Source organism: Herpailurus yagouaroundi, unplaced genomic scaffold, assembly GCF_014898765.1.
Source record: "Herpailurus yagouaroundi ecotype Mexico unplaced genomic scaffold, PumYag 213, whole genome shotgun sequence".
In the NCBI taxonomy this organism is placed as follows: domain Eukaryota; kingdom Metazoa; phylum Chordata; class Mammalia; order Carnivora; family Felidae; genus Herpailurus; species Herpailurus yagouaroundi.
In genome coordinates this window covers 10,113,277-10,128,436 of record NW_024412444.1, presented here as the reverse complement: position 1 = coordinate 10,128,436, position 15,160 = coordinate 10,113,277, and the positions used below count along the sequence as shown (strand labels likewise).

Here is a 15,160-nt window from a genome sequence, read left to right as displayed (position 1 = left end):
CATCCCCAGTCACTCTTAATGGGGGGAAGAACATTCTAGGAGGGACCGGAGTATGCAAAGTTCCAGACTGGCAAAGTTCTGAGCACAGTGATTAAGAAGGAAAGGAGTGCTAGGTGAGGGAGGAGGTGTCAGATAACGAAGGTGTATTTGGGAGACAGGATTGAGAGCATTTGGCGGATTGGAACTGGAGAACAAGAGGAAGGCATCTATCATGAATGGCTCTTGGATATTCCCATGAGAACTGAGTGGAGCCAGATACTGAGATGGCTTTCCAAACCCCACATTCCTGCAACCTTCCTTTGCTATAAACTGGTGGTGTGCTGGTTAACAGGTTCCCTGCTCCTTCCATGAGAAGCCCTGATTTGTAGCATTTGCTGATTTCTATGCTGTACATACTCTCACCATGGCCAGCTTGGAGCTAGCAACCAGCTTGCAAGAATCCTGCATATTTGATTTTAGAGCTGGTAGGAGCCTGCTCCAGAACTCACAAGCCACTACTAGGTCACAGCACATCCTTCTCTAGGGAGCATTTCATGAGGTGGTGGCTTTGAGGCCTGCAAGAGCTCCTTCCCTTCTCTGTCACCTCTGTACCTGTTTCTGTATATTTTCTCACAGCCACCTGACGTGGCAGTCACAAAGGAAAAACACACCATCTCATTGCTGACTGTTCTCAGGGAGCTGTTCCATAGGTTTAACGACAATTGTCTAATTATGTCTTAGATGCTCGTTCAGTAAAAGCTGATAGATAAATTAATGCAATTAGTTGGTCTTTACAGAGCATTTAGGAAAACCCAGGCTGTCATAAGAAGCCCTAATATAGAGAGTCTGTCTAGTTGAACCTGTTGTGAATGGAGAGAAGCAGGAAGGAATTGCAGCCTAGGAGTAAGCCGAGGTCAGCTCCTGAATCTGCCGAGCTCTGCTCCTTGAATTCCCTTGGACGCACGGTGATCCTTTAACCTCAGCCTCAACATGTTCCAGCTCAGACCCATCAGCATCCTCCACAAATCAGTTTCTCTTCAGATTTCCCCCTTCTGTTGAGCACCCCACCATCATCCTGGTGTCTAAAGCTCAAGATCTTGGAGGCAACTTTGACCCAGCTCTCTCTCTCTTGTCCCCGACATGGATTCCACATTGTGGTATTTCTTGTGTCTATTTCTTTTCTTTTATTTATTTAAATTCAAATTAGTTAACCTAGAGTTTAATATCGGTTTCAGGAGTAAAATTTAGTAATTCATCCTTCACATATAACACCCAGTGCTCATCCCTCGATGCCCGTCACCCATCTAGCCCATTCCCCCAGCCCATGTCCCCTCCAGCAACCCTCAATTTGTTCTCTGTGTTTAAGAGTCTCTTATGGTTTGCCTCCCTCTGGTTTTTATCTTATTTTTTCTTCCCTTCCCCTATGAGTGAAATCATATGCTATTTGTCTTTCTCTGACTGACTTACTTCACTTAGCATAATACATTCTAGTTCCATCTCATGTCTGTGTCTTCGTTGTCAGGCTCATTGCCATTCTCAGAACTTGAAGTCTCCAATCTGTCACCGGGTCTATCCCCACTTCTAATCCATTCTCAGGACCCCAGCATCCCAGACTTCCTACATGGCCTGCAGGGCCCTGGGAGGCAGTCTCACCTCTCCAGCTTCAGCTCATGCCACTGGCTCCCATGCTCTTGCTGCAGCCGGAGGAAGTATTCAGTTCCTCCAAGTTCCCTCGTTCTTGCCTTTGCACATTCTGTTGGCCTTGCATGGAACACTGTCTCCTATTGGATCAGTTAGGATATGAGGTGATAATAAATTAACCCCTAAATGTCAGTCACTTAACACACTGAAGTTGATGTCTCACTCCTGTGAGGTGCAGTGTGGGTTGGGTGGTCCTTTTCCCTCTGGAGGGTGGCTCCCAGGTCATCCCCAAAGAAAAGAAGTTGGAGGAGGTGCTTATCTTTGTTTTGTTTTTTACTTATTTATTTTGAGAGAGTGGAGGAGGGGCAGAGAGAGAGGGAGAGAGAGAGAATCCCAAGCAGGCTCTATTCTGTTAGCACAGAGACCGACCTGGGGCTCAAACCTACGAAGTGTGAAATCATGACCTGAACTGAAATCAAGAGTTGGACACTCAACAGACTGAAACACCCAGGTGTCCCCCGAGGCACCCGTCTTTTATTTTATTTATTTATTTATTTATTTATTTATTTATTTATTTTTAATTTTTTTTTCAACATTTTTATTTATTTTTGGGACAGACAGAGACAGAGCATGAAGAGGCACCCGTCTTTTAACTGACTCAGCCTAGAAGTGTCACAGGTCACCTTCGCTCACCCTTTATTGACCAGAATTGGTCACAGCTCCAAGCTAATTGCAAGGGAGGCTGAGTAATGTAGAGGAGCATGTGGATGCTTGGTGCCAAACCCTTCTTCTTTTCTGACCCGTTCTTCAGGTCATCGTGTCACTTTCTCTGGGAGGCCCTCTCTGGCCACCCAGCACTGGGTCAAAGTTTCCTCCTATGTGTGCCCTATACACACCATTACCCTGGCACCTGTTCCCCTGAATGGTCCAGTCGGATGCCGATCCCTTGCTCGGTCGGCTGTGAGCTCTGCATTGCAGGTACCTGGTCTGTTTCTTACTCGAGGCCACCTTCCTCCCGGTGCTCAACGCGGTTCCTGCCATACAGCAAGGGTCAGTGCCTGATCCTGGAGTGATTGACCAGTCCTTACCCCAGCAGCCAGGGCTCTCTAGGTTCTGACCTGGTCCATGCACTTCTTTCTGTGCCTCTCACCCAGCTGCTCTGGCTTTTAGGTCTTTCGTGTACAGTATGGTGCATAAGCCCTCGGGCTTTCTGACGGGCAGCTCCGAATCTGATTATCAGCCCTAGTATTTACTGGTTATGGGACCCTAGACAAATTACTCCACTGCTCTGTGCCTCAGTGTCCTCATCTGTCAAACGGATTTCATTATACCTATTTTGGTGAGGATTCAATAAAATATTGCTTTTAAAAGGCATCATCATAAGTACACAGTATGGCAAATGCCATACTTCACGGATTCTCAGATGCACATCTTTTTATTGCCTTTTAAAACCTATCTGAAATCGGATGCATCTTAACAGTGGTTGTTAGGAAGACACTGCGTCATTGTTCAGTTCTTGGCTTTTGCTTGTCCTTGGTGGTACATGAAATACTGGTGTGGCTTAGATTCCATGACACATGAGAGTTAATAATAAACCATTATTAACTATTATTTTTGCCTCCTAAAATGACCTCCACCACTGGTAAATTTTTACCAGCGGACATTTCTCTCAACCTTCCAATCCTTTGGATTAAAATGAGTGTGAAAATTTGAGAGGGTATCTTCTTCTCAGGACCCTGTAGTGGAGCAGGTGTTGTAAATTTTGCAGTTAAGGTGTCTCCTCATCCAAGAGGACTCCCTGCTTCTCTCACAGGTGACTCTCTTCCTTTTGTATTCCTCACTGAGTAGCACTAACCAGAGTCCACCTTGGACTTTACACAAAATTAATCTACTAAAATTAGTCACACCTAATTTTTAAGCACTGACAATGTGCTATGTTCTCTACAATGTCCTGAATCCCCGCAAACTACGAGACACGCATTATTTTTAAGATAAGAAAATTGAGGCACAGAGAGGTTTGGTAATGTACAAAAAGACACACAGCCAGTGAATGGAGGAGCATGCTTAACTCGGTTCTATCTTATGGGAGACTCCACTAAACAGCCTCTCATATGTGCCTGATTCATCTCTTCGTGGCCTATGGTCCACGGCACAGAGCACCGGGAACACCACACAGCAGGTACTCAAATTATCTTATTTGCTAGTGAGCAGCCGAGGTCATCTGGGCTCGGCATCTTACTACACTTAGTGTAAGACCTCAGGTCTCCCTCTTGCATCAAAAACTGTATTAGAGTCCTCTAACCTTTGCCCCAAAGAGAAACGTTATTTTTTTTTTTTTTTTTTAATTTATGGCGTTTGCCCTTCCCAAAGCCATCATTTGACCAGTGTTCCCACTGTTCCCTTTTGAATAACCCCCACCCACACCTAGTATGCAATCACTTTATGTCTCGCCGCTCCCATTCCGGGTAGCCCAGCAGACTCTCTGAGACAGCAGCTGGTGCTACTGTACTGGATGGCTGCCCAATAGCACGATAAAGGAAGAGCACACTTACAGTTACCGAAACGCTTAAATGTACCATTCCATCCCCTCCCCAACATATGGCAGGAACTGCCTCTGAAAGCCGGATGGATACAGCCCCTAGGGTTGTTGGAGAGGCTTTTAAAAAATCTGTGGCCTCTTCTCATGCGTTTGTGAGCATAGAAAACCAGTCTTTGCCCATGAGCAGTGAGAAGGTGCTTACAGAACTGGGAGATGATGCCAGATTCTCTCCTCGGGGATCTAGTGGTGTTGGTGCACTTATTAAAAAGATGGCCTTCAGGCGAGCCTGGGTGGCTCAGTCGGTTAAGTGTCCAACTCTTGATTTCAGCTCAGGTCATCTCATAGTTTGTGAGTTCCAGCTCCGTGTCGGGCTCTGCATTGACAGTGCGGGAGTGCTTGGGATTCTCTCTCTTTCCCTCTCTCTCGGCTCCTTCCTCACTCATGCTCTCTCTCTGTCTCTCTCAAAATAAACAAAATAAACAAAAAAAATTAAAAATGGCCTCCAGCTGCAAGTCTAATGGGGACACCTACATATCTCAAATGAAGCCCACTTCCCGGCAGGCTGCACAGATGAGGTCTCGGGGAAGAAGGGAAACAAAGAGAATGAGCATTCACAAGTACCTTTGCCTTTCATGGTGGCGGCAAGCTGGTATAGGAACTAAAGGCTGTGGTCTCAGGACTCCGTCAGGAGCCCTGGATGATCTGTTGCCCAAACAGGCTGTGGAACTGAACCTGTGCTTCCAATGGCCAAGGCTCTGGGCTCAGGCTGAGGCAACATTGTCACTTCCTTCCCTTACTATTCCTTCCTTTTCCTTACTTGTTCCTTGGTCTTCCTTGGCCATTTCTTCAGGAATTTTCTGTAGGGGAGAGGTAGCTATGGCAGGTCCGGGTCCCTTTGGAGCAGGTTGTGGGTTTAACTTTGCCTGAGGCTTCCCACTCCAGATGGAGCCTTATGATTACTTCATAATTTTAGGGCCCATGAGAGAATGTGTCTCTACTATGTTCCACTACTCTCTGGGTGTCGACGATTCCCAGGGTGTTCCATGGAAGGTGGATAAACTCTGCATAATACAAAGAAATTTCCTGATGTTGGTGGAGGATTGGGAGAGAATGAGATGGGCTCTGGGTCCTTCCAGACTCTGACTTTCTATTTATTCACTTGTTTCTCACCCCGTAAGATGGTGTTTCATCCGACTATGACAGAGATGAGTGTTTCCTGCCTGTCTTTCCTGCTAAATTCACCTCTGACCACCCTGATCTGCCTTCTTTACATTTGACACTTTCTCCTTTTCCATCCAGGACGGGTTCTGTGTTTGCTTTCCCCGTTCTCAGAAATTTTGTCATATATACTGTCAAGAAAAGGTAGGGAGAGATTGCCAGAGAAGAAAGGGAGAAGGATGTAGCTGGAGAGGCTGAGCTGAAACATGATATAACGGGCTGGGATGTGGGTGAAGGGGGGAGAGAGGAAAAAAGTCCTTGAGGCTTGGTTGGTTGCGGGGGAGGGTAGAGGTATGGAGATGTTGCCTGGAGAGGCTGCTGGCTGTGAGAGACTCTGGGAGAAGAGGCATGAATACTTGGGGGTGATTAACTGGTGCCCCTCTCAGGTTTCCTGAGAAACACAAATAAAAAGATTTCTTTAAAAATTTTCTCTTACATGGGGCACCTGTGTGACTCAATTGGTTAAGCAGCTGACTTCAGCTCAGGTCATGATTTCCTGGTTTGTGAGTTTGAGCCCCACATTGGGCTCTGTACTGACAGCTCAGAGCCTGGAGTCTGCTTTGGATTTGGTGTCTCCCTCTCTGCCCCTACCTCGCTCTCACTCTGACTCTCTCTATCTCAAAAGTAAATAGACGTTAAAAAAAATATATTTAAAAATTTTTCTCTTAGAAGCTGGACCATGCTGACTTGGGTCTGATTCTGCAGATGGGCAGGGGAGGCCCCTGCATAAACAAAGGTTACAAAAAAATTTCATTGCCTCTACTATGCCAGAGTCTGTGCTAGGCAGGTGCTGGGGAAGCAAATATAATAAGAAATGATCCATGCCCTGGAGAAATTTTTGGAATTCATTAATTCTAAGAAGCTATGCTTCCAAGATTCTAAAATTTTAGAATCCCATTTTGCTGAAACTCTCCGAAATTCCCTCAAGGGGGCTGGGCAGTACATTTCTAGCACTTGAGGCAGGGAACAGAATTTCTGGGAGAAAGGATTGGTGTCCCCTCTTCCCTCTCTTAGGAAAATCCTGGGCTTTGCAGAGGTTCTGACACCAAAGCCCAGTTGCCTTTGGGATGATCCTTGTCTCCGACTCAGAGGATAACTTTTCCCAGGACAGAGAACCCCCTGTGGCTTACCCATTGCTCTGGCTCCATTTCTGGTCTTTGTCCCAGCCCTATCTTCTCTCTTGGCTGCTTCTCTGTGCACACTTGGCCACCAACACACAATGCTTGAAATCCACTGCCTGGGCCAACCTCGACCTACATCCATAAAGAGCTGAGTAAACTCATTACCTTGAGTCCTATTTAGAGTCTCTGTTGAAGGATGATAGCTTTTAGTTTAACTAGAACCCCGGACCTTGATGAGAAATGTTGTTCAGAGAAAATATTGACTGAGGTTTTGTCCCTGTTAGACAAATTATGTGTATACAATTGGCCAACACTCACTTGTGAGTCTTAACCTTTCAGGGAGCAGCAAGAGTGCAGAGACCTCAGCAGATGGGCAGATGGAACCTGAATGAATGGGTGTGCCAACTGTCTCTTTTTGCTCAACATTAGTATCTTTCCATTTCCCTGAAGTTTCCACTCATCTGTCAATATTTTGGTTTATGTCACAAACATGTGTATCCAACACTGGTCTGCTTTGGACTGTCATTTGCTAGAAGCAATGATCTTAGCCTCTGTAATTCTGTTGGTGATTAATAATCAGAATTAACAATAGCCATTCCTGATATCTAATTATCACTTTATGGGTAGCACGGCAATTTCACTTTGTGTCACTCAACCTGACCCCTGTGAGGTGGGAGGTGGCATGGCCTGGTGGTTAGAAATATAAATTTTGGGGTCCGAGAGACCTGAGACCAAATCCCAGATTGACTATTGGCTAGCAGTGGGATCCAGAGCAAGTTGTTTAACGTCCTTACCAGCTTTTAGGTGTATTTAGTGTAACTGTATTTAGCCTGCTGCCTGGTGCATGGTTGAGGTTCACTGTGTAGGAACTTCCCAGGATCATTGTTTCTATTTTACAGGTGAAAGTGAAGTCAAAGGACTTGCCCAAAGTCAGACACTCCTAGTTCAGGGTTCTTTCCTCCCTATGAGGCTACCTGACATCCCTCCTTGGAGACAGGCAGGCACCAGGGATGCTTGAAACTCTGCTCAAGAGATGAGGTCAACCCTCGCCAGCGCTTTGAGGGGTTATCTTTTCACGCTCCCCAGTGAGATGAAATACAATGTCAGGTGATGCATAGACTTTGCCTTTCCAGGCCCTGGCCAGTGGTTTAGTTTATCCTCACCTCCTGCCAGCTGATCAAGGCCAGCCAGTGCTTACGGGGATCCCATTCCTTACACCATGATTGGGAGTGAGTTCTCTTGCTTCCTGTTCTGCTCCCTCTATCTCTGCCCACACCTACAAAGTGTAAACACTAAGAGCAAATGTTTGAGAGGATGCTTGTTCACAGACCTGGATGGTTTCAGGTAGCAGGAAGTTATCATTATTAAATACAGGTTTGTCATAATTTCCTTATATCAAACACATGTTTTATTGCTGGGCTTATTCTCTTCTTCACACACAGCCCACCTATAGCATAACTAGGGGCCATCCGGGTTTTCACAAGGGCTTAGCTTTCTGCCCTGGCTGCCAACTTGCACTTTTGCTCCCGGAACTGAAGCAGATTGAGACAGGAAGAAACCAATGATGTTTGAGCAAGGGTAGGTTTTCTTGAAGCTTTTTTTTTTTTTTTTTTTACAGGCTGGACTCTTCTGAGGGGATGGGAGGCTTTAAAGGCCAGGTGTTCTGGCAGAAAGCAGTATGGGAAAACTTCCAGGCATGTTTGCCACTGGGTGGGAAAGTGCTGGTTGAGCCCTCATTCAGACCTACATGTGGTGAGGCCCCCAAATCAGGCTTCTATCTTGTCCAAAACAGCTTAATCCAGGTGGCTTTTCACATGCCCAGTATGTTTTACACTGTACAAACGGGCTTCTGGAAAATATTTCCCTTCATCCAGAACTATTTTTAAAGAAAAATGTTTTCATCTCTTTTTTTCTCCTTCATAAAACAAGATATAAATTGGAATTTAAATGCCTAAAGGAGATTTTAAAAACTACATGACCCTGCCCTCCAGAAAAATACCACTGTAAACCCACCCAAACTGTGTCCCCTCATCTGGGCGTTTATTCCACACATGCATGCTTGAAACAGAAACGGGCCAAGTTGAGAATTTTAACAAGCACAGCGCTCAGCCACATTCGGATATGTGCATGTGCCTGTGGGCTGATGCGCATGTTAGATGTGACCTTTTGGTGATGAGAGATGGGCATCATTTCTTTCAAAGCACGATTGGCATGTGCTCACTTAAAAGGATTCTACTGTTTGACCTTTGGCAAGGCCAAGGTCACGGCTAATGGGAAAGAGGAAGATGAAAGGGCCAAGAGGAAGGGAAGTTAGGAGAAGTACTTCCTGTCTCCATGAAGAATACCTGCCCCTCATCTGTTATGAAAAGAAACTCCACTTAGGGAGCGTTAGCTGCCATGGTCAGGTGAGGCCCCAGAGGCTCCAGTGCTGTCTTCCACCTGCCTGGAATCACCAGGGCAGGGAGGAGTTATAAGTGCCCTGACAGCTAGAATACCTGTCCCTAGTGACTCAGGACAGTTCATTTAATTAATGACCATCCAATGGGGTTTTATACTGCTATAATTGGCCATGCTAGAGTATGAGTTCTCTCATCCAGCATAATGGAGATCTGCAGTGGGAGGTTAATCAGAACATCAGTTCAAGTGGGGAATTGGCTGGAGAGGTCAGAGAGCACCCTGAGAGCCGTAGAGAATGTTCGGAAAGCCATGGGCAGTCATCGCTGTGCACCCGAGGGTGTGACTTAATGGAGTGGGCTGGGCAAGGTGGGTCAGTGACCAGAGTTTTCATGGTATTATTATCCTCATTTGACGGATGAGGAGACTGATGTTCAGAAAGTGTAAATGGATGCTTAAGCTCAAACACTCCTGTCCATTTTAATTTAGCTCTTTTTCTTAGAACCATGTCTTCTCTTGTATGGTTCTTTCCTTCCTTCCTTCCTTCCTTCCTTCCTTCCTTCCTCCCTCCCTCCCTCCCTCCCTCTTTCTTTTCCCTGAAATAGAGGAAGAAACATGTCATATATACGTGCCTACAGTGTGCTTGGGCACTTTAGACATTACGTTTCTAATTCTCACATCAGTGCTAAATTTGGAACATCGTTATCTCCATTTGCCGGTGACGAAACAGAAAGAGACATTCTGTGACATGGCTGAGGTCCCACGTTTAGTAAGTGTATTAATTTCCCAATTGCTGCTATAAAAAATTACCGCAGACTTGATGGCTTAAAACAACACAAATTTATGATCTTACGGTTATGTAGGTCAGAGATAGAACACAGGTCTAAAGTGAAGGTTGGCAGGACTGCACTTCTTTCTGGAGGCTCTAGGGGAGAATCTGTTTCCTTGCTTTTCCCAGCATCTGGAGATCACCTGCATTCCTTGGTTCATGGTCTTCTTCCTTCATCTCCAAAGCCAGAAATGTGGCATCTGGCTGATCCCTTTCCCGGTCCTCATGTTTTTCTTTCTCTGACCACTGCTGGGAAAGGTTCTCTGCTTTTAAGGATTCACATGACTAGGTTTGGGCCCGCCCAGATAATCAGAGATAATCGCCAGCCTCCAAGTTCTTCACCTTAATCACATTTTCAACATCCCAGTTGCCATACAAAGTAACATGCTCCAGCTTGTGAGGAGCAGGATGTGGACATCTTTGGAAAGGTATTATTCTATCATCATAGTAAGAGAAGGAGTTGGGATTAGAAATGGGTTTGGGGTGCCTGGATGACTCAGTTGGTTAAGCATCTGACTCTTGATTTTGGCTCAGGTCATGATCTTATAGTTCATGGGTTTGAGCCCGGTGTTGTGCTCTGCACCGACAGCATGGAGCCTGCTTGGGCTTCTCTCTCTCCATCTCTGTCTCTTCCCCTCCCTCAATCATGCTCTCTCTCTAAAAGTAAATAAATAGACATTTTTAAAAAATGGGCTCTGTCCATGTTAAAATTTACTATACATGGGGCGCCTGGGTGGCGCAGTCGGTTGAGCGTCCGACTTCAGCCAGGTCACGATCTCGCGGTCCGTGAGTTCGAGCCCCGCGTCAGGCTCTGGGCTGATGGCTCAGAGCCTGGAGCCTGTTTCCGATTCTGTGTCTCCCTCTCTCTCTGCCCCTCCCCCGTTCATGCTCTGTGTCTCTCTGTCCCAAAAATAAATAAACGTTGAAAAAAAAAATTAAAAAAAAAATTTACTATACATCTTCAAACACTGTGGTATCAAAGGAGGGACACATAGATTAATTGAACATAATAGATTCTAAAAATAAGTTCACACAAGTATGGCCAACTCATGTTTGACAAAGGTACAAAATGGCAGGATAGTCTTTTTTATAAATGGTGTTGGTAAAATTAGGCTAAATAAATAAATAAATAAATAAATCTTGACCTAAATCTCATGCCTTATACAAAAATTAATTCAAAATGGATCCTGGATCTAAATGTAAAGTGTAAAACTATAAAACTTTTAGAAGAACATCTTTGTGACCTAGGCTAAGGCAAAAAGATCTCAGACATGACACCAAAAGCAAAATCCATAAAAAAAAAAGAATTTGAAAAATTGGACTTCATCAAAACTAAAAGCTTTGCTTCGTGAAAGTCCCTGGTAAAGAGATGTAAAGACAAGGAATAGGAAGAAATATTTGCAAGTCACATATCTGACAAAGGACTTATATCTTAGATGTATAGAGAAATCTCTAAACTCAAAAGTAAGGAAACAAATAATCCCATTATGTATCTACAAAAGACTTGAACAAACATCTCACCAAATGAGGGTACAAATGTCAAATAGGCACATGAATATATGTTCAGCATCTCTTGCCATTAGTCAAATGCAAATTAAAACTATAACAAGATATTACAACACACCTGTTAGAATGGCTAAAATAAAACAATACTGATAATACTAAGTGCTGACAAGGATGCAGAGAAAGTGGATCACTAACACATTCCTTGTGGGAATGAAAAATGGTATAGTCATGCTGGAAAACAATTTGGCTGTTTCTTATAAAAGTAAGTATATATTCACCATGCAACCCAGCAATTGCCTTGCTGTGTATTTATCCCAGGAAAATGAAAACATATATTTACACAAAAGCCTATACACAAATGTTCATAGCAATGTACTTGTAATATCTGATAACTGGAAGTCACCCAAATATCCTTTAGCAGGTGAATGGTTACAAAATGGTGTTAAATCTGTACAACAGAATGTATTTAGCAATAAAAAGAAATGAAGTGTTGATACAGGCAAGTTGGATGGATCTCAAGGATATTATGCTGAGTGAAAAAAAGCCAACCACAGGAGTTATGTATGTTTACATTTATATAACACTCTTTTGTCATAGTTTTGCCATAAACTCTTTTGTCACACTTCTGCCATAATTTATATGACAAAATTTTAGTGATGGTTGCCAATGGGCTGGGAGTGGTAGAGGGTGTGATTATAAAAGGAGAGCGTGAAAGGGTTTCTTGATGGTGACAAAACAGTTCTGAATCCTGATTGTGGTGGTGGTTGTGCAAAACTGTCCATGTGATAAAATGTCTTAAGTCTATATACCAAAAAAAGGTGTATGTAAAAACAGATGGAATCCAAGTAATGGTTTAATTAATAGTGCACCAATGTCAGTTTTTTTTGATGATGTGGCTATGTTAGATGTTATCATCAAATTATGTTAAGTATACATGGGAGCTCTGTACTGTTTTTACAATTTCTTGCGGATATTAAAGGTTTTTTTTTTTTTTTTTTTAAAGTAAGCAAATAAATAAAACTAAACAGAACACCTTGAGTCTTCTCACTCCATGCCTGAGGTCCCTACCTGGCAGGTCACTACCTGGCAGTGATGATCGCATCCAATGCTTCGTTATTTGCCTTTACCATAAAATCTGAACAGAAAAAGAATAAATCAATATTTTGGCTGAAACAGTATTTTTTCCAGAAGGTTCTGTTGAACACTAATTCAGCAGCATTTCATGTTAGGCAAGAATAAACATTCTGTGTCCAGGCACATTTGGGAATTCCTGGGCTAACTAGGTTTCCTTAATGAAAGGCTGCTTTGTAGGACATGAGCATATGTTATGGATCTCCATGAGGGGGCTACAGAACACAGTGATTCTTTAACTTTTTGTCCATAAGACATATATATTTTTTTCTCCTCTGGGAATCCCAAGAGCCTAGGGATCCATGTACTTGAGAAATAGTGAGCTAAAGCATTTGTCAGAGAAAAGAAAAGCAAGGAGCATGGCATCATTTTCACCATGGAACCAGGCGTTTGGCTTCAGGCACTGGATTCTCTCAAGCCTTTTGCCATGTGGTGAGTATCATAACTTATAGGAGATGTGTTGGAAAGAAAGAGGGTCAATCCTCATTGTGTGAAGGGTCTGAGTTTTATTTTTTGATTTTCCACTTTGAGTAGAGACTTTGGAGAAAATTCTTCCTCTCTTTTCTCCACTCTTAGGGTTGGAGGTCCTATTCCCCATCTGACTTTGGAACTGGATGGATAGAGAATGGCTAACAATCCATTCTGGAAGCCAAATGTGAGGAGATGGGTCTTTGGGCAAGTGGGATGGAGGGGAGGAAACAGATCTAGGAGGAGAATTTTCTGATGATTACAGGGTTGGCCATGTGGTGAAACCCTAAGTTTCTAAAGAGGCCTACTCATTAGGAATGAAACTTGGAGATGGAGAAGACACTTTGAGTAGACTGAAGAAGTCACTCCATATCTCTACATATCTGTGCACTCTTTCATATGGATTGTAACATATCTAGTATATTAGTTACCTCTTACTGCATAACATATCACCCTCAAACTTAGTAGTTTAAAACAATAAAATGACTATACTCATCATTGTGAAAATTGAATAATGTATAGAATTGTTGAATCACTATGTTGTATACCTGAAATTAATATAGCATTGTATGTCAACTATATTTCAATAAGTTTTTTAAAATTGGTTAAAAAAACAGTAATAAAATTTATTACCTCATGTAGTGTTTGTTGATAAAATATTTAGAAGTGACCTAAATGGTTCTGGGTCATGGTCCCTCATGATGCTATAGTCTTCTAAAGTTTTTTTGGGGGCTGGAGAATCTGATTCCAAGATGGCTTACTAGCATAGCTGACCTGTTCATGCTAGATGTTGGCAAGAAATCTCAGTTCCTCACCATGAGGACCTCGCATAAGGCTGCTTGAGTGTTCTTACATCATGGCTTACATCTTCCAGAACACGTGATCCAAGAGGGATCAAGGTGGAAGCTGCAATATCTTATGATGTAGTCTTGGATGTCACATGCCATCATTTCTGCAATACCCAATTATTTATACATATGAGCTCTATTTAGCTCTATTCAGTGTGAGAGGGATTACACATGGCATGAATTCCAGCATGAAAGAATCACTGGGGACCATCTTGAAGGCTGGTTACAAAAACCTATAAAAGAAAGAAATTATTGAATGAACATCTTTAAATGGATGATAAGTGTTCTTGAATGGCTAAGTGCGTGACCATTTTTAGAGGTTGTACCTCTCTTCCAAAGAAGAGGCATAATTCTGGGGTCACAACTTCCCCATTCTTTCAACAGATATTTATTGAACACCTACTATGTGCCATCAGTTTCCTTAGGGCCTTTGCAGGGGGAGCCTTGCTAGAGAAGCATGTCCTGGAAGCACAGTCAGCAAGCACATTGTCAGATAGATAAGCTCAGGCAGAAGTACTGTGTTGATTCATGACCAGATCAGCATATTTGCCATTCATCCTAATCATTCTTTTAAGTAGGGGCCTCAAAAAATCGCACCAGCATGAATAGCATATCTACCCTTTGTTTGTTTTTTGGATAATGACTTCATTTCACGTGCTTTGCCTAAACGGATTGCTCTCTTCTCCCTCCTCTCTCTCTGGTCATAATTCTTTCTGTTCCCATTTCAGGTGGAGACAGGTGCCCTCCAAACTACACTCCTCACATTTATCAAAGCTAAATGGCTTCCCGCTGCCTTCTCCCATCTTTTTTAAAAGCAAGCTCCTCTTACGTTACTTACTCAGCCTAACCTGAGGAGGAAACTTGATTAACGCACAATTTACCTCTTCCCTCAGGTTATTTATGCCTCACTCAAAATTCTTCGTTGCCAGCAAGAAACAGACTCTGGTCACCTCCAGCATAAAGGAATTTATTAGAAGGACATTAGAGTTCTCAGAATTGATAGGTGGCTTGAAAACCAACCTAGGAAATGAGAACCAAGGGCTTTCTGTAGGGCCAGGCAGCAGCGGCAACATGGTCAGTGTGCTGTTGTGGCCACGGTGATAAGGCACCTTCATTTGCTCTTCCTTTCCTTGCTTCATAGCTTTAAGGTTCAAAATTCTGGGGAATAATATCAATTTGGCTTGGCAAATGTCAGTGCTGGTCGCAGGCTCTAAGAATGGGAACAAGCAAGACTTGATCCACATTGTAAAAAAAAAAAAAAAAAAGGCATAGGTTTCTACAATTCACTAATTGAATTCACTAATTCTCTAAAAGGCTCTGGCTGATTTGTCACCATGCCATTCAAACTGAAACTCTCCAGTGCTCAATAAGGAGTCAATTACTTCACAGTCCTTAGGATCCACCCAAGCCTTGTATTTTCCGTAAATGAGCCCTCCAAATTGGCAAACACTCTTGGGAAGTGTTTCAGTTGGATATTCTGTTAATT

The 15,160-nt window shown here is 43.3% G+C and overlaps 1 long non-coding RNA gene across 1 annotated transcript; it reads right to left on the bottom strand.

Annotated features, from left to right (window-relative positions):
• Positions 1 to 12,295: 12,295 nt before the first annotated feature.
• Positions 12,296 to 13,910, bottom strand: LOC121016720 (uncharacterized). The gene is made up of 3 exons (XR_005784413.1): positions 13,642 to 13,910; positions 13,460 to 13,586; positions 12,296 to 12,362 (listed from the first exon to the last, which is right to left on the bottom strand). It is a non-coding gene; the product is annotated as an uncharacterized LOC121016720 (long non-coding RNA).
• Positions 13,911 to 15,160: the final 1,250 nt, after the last annotated feature.